Here is a 2,340-nt window from a genome sequence, read left to right on the forward strand (position 1 = left end):
ATTCTATTTCCCCTTTCCAGGGAGATCCATGCACCCTCCCTTGAGCCCTCCTTGTTACTTAGCCTCTCTGGGAGTGTGGATTGTAGCATGGTTACTTAACAGCTAATACCCATTTATAAGTGAGTACATATCATGTTTGTCTTTCTGGTTCTGCTACCAGCCCACTCATAATAACCACTATAGTCTTGGGAGCTCTAACTCATTCCCACAAGGCAAGCATGAACATCTTCCAAGGATAGTACACATAATTACCTAATCATTTCTACCTTGAATCTAAGCTATGAATAAATAGCAATCTACATTTGACATGGGTTCAGAGTAAGTACAACCTTCTGGAGGGTCTTTCCATAGCTTTCCATTGAAAGTTATTTGCTACAGTTTATGTCCCTCAAAACTCATGCTGAAATCCTGGCTTCCAACATGATGATATCGGGGAGGTCTTTGAGAAGTAAGTAGGTCATAAACATTCCCAAGAGTGGAATTTGTCCTCCTATAAAAGAGGTTGAGGACATCAGTTTGGCCTTTTTCACTATGTGAGAATAGAATAGCCATGTTCCATCTATGAAAAGAATTTTCTCACCAGACATCTCATTTTTCAACATCTTTCTTAGAATTCCAAGTTCCCAAGATATGAACAACAATTTTATGACCAGAAAGTGTTCAGTCTATGGTATTTTGGGTATGCCAGCAGAAACAGACTAAGTATTGTCAAGTTCTTAAAAACGATTCCACTGTTCTGTCAAGTCACCTGCTTCAAAATATCAAGTAACATAATAAGACAGTGAAAGAGCTTAGGCCCATTGTTCATCCAATTAAGTTGATTGACTGGCAGCAGTACATAAAAACAATCATGATGGTGAAAGAGGCATTCTCTATCCAAAGATGATAGCTTATGTAGATTACTGTACTAGAAAAGGCACATTCATATCTAAATTTTATCTTCCAACAAGAACACAATGTTGCCTTTTCCATGATTAAAGCAGTAAATACAGTATCATTGAGTGCTACCTCAGGGCTGTTCAGTCAACTTAGAAAATGCCATTTGGTTCATGACTTTTGCTTTAATTTGGTATTGCAGTGTTCAATGTAGAATCTTGGTTTACTGTCCCCATATCTTTAAATTTGGCTTGATCCAACTTCATGCTCCTTTCACAGTTATCTGACCTAGTCCCACCTTTATTCCACACTCTAAGTGAAAAAACACAGTACTTCTTTAGGGATTATAGTGCATCTCCTCATGGGTCCCACTTAGTATCCATTGCCAAGGGCTTACAGGAGCTGAACCTGGTTATGGCTCTAGAAGCTAAAGAGGTGAGGAGGGGGCCTTAACCCCTGAGGTGATCCTCAGACAGAAATGGAGAGGTTGAGACCATTGTAGTGGAGGGTCTTATGCCTTGTGGGTAAGAGGCCACTTCAAAAGAGATATGCTTGGTTGGTGATAACAGTTCCACAGGCAGTTTCAGTGATGTTGGGGAGGCCACTTCCACTGGCAAAACAAACAAACAAACAAACAAACACCCCAACTACTCCTTAGAACTTAGGGGCTTTGCACTCACAGCTTTTTATCAGGATCATCTCATGCATTCCCACCCCAACCCACAAAATCCCATTCTTCCAAGTGGTACCTTACTTCAACACCCTGAGAGGTAGGAAATTCAATGAGGCCAATATCGAGATGGAGTTCTATACTTGATCTTCAGTCATTTCATCCTTACAGGAAAGAAGGCTCTTTGTTGGAAACCACCCAAAAGCTCCAGTTGCCTCTATAGCAGATAAGTTGGGAATGATCCATTGATGGATCTCATTCTTTTCATCATTTTATTCATGGATTTTAGGAGCAATCAGTCCCAAATGAAGCAGGGGGTACGGAGAAAAGAAAACTACCAGGGTGAGCTAGCTCAGAGCACTGAGAAAATTAAATTCCCCATGAATGTTTGCAATAATGATGCATGGAATCAAATGAATTCTTGCTTCCTATATGTAGTTAATTAAGAGTAACCAAAAGGAAAAATATCCCTATAAATGGCTCGATCTGTGTACCATCAGTGCTCTGATTCCAGAAGCCTCAGAAGCAAATTCAGAAAACTCATGCTTAAAATTCTGTTCCTGTAGGAGCGGGTTATGCAGAGAGAGATTTACCTAAGGGGACATTTATTACAGGAATTGGCTCACATGATTAAAAAGGCCAGTAAATCCCACAACCTGCTGTCTGCAAGCTGGAGAATCAGGGAAACCATTGGCATAGTTCACTATGAGTCGAAAGGTCTTGAACTTGAGAATTTGATGGTGTAAGCTCTGGTCTGCATCTAAAAATTTGCGAGCAAGGAGTGCTGATGTCTA

The sequence above is a fragment of the Peromyscus leucopus genome, chromosome 15, assembly GCF_004664715.2.
Source record: "Peromyscus leucopus breed LL Stock chromosome 15, UCI_PerLeu_2.1, whole genome shotgun sequence".
Taxonomy (NCBI): Eukaryota; Metazoa; Chordata; class Mammalia; order Rodentia; family Cricetidae; genus Peromyscus; species Peromyscus leucopus.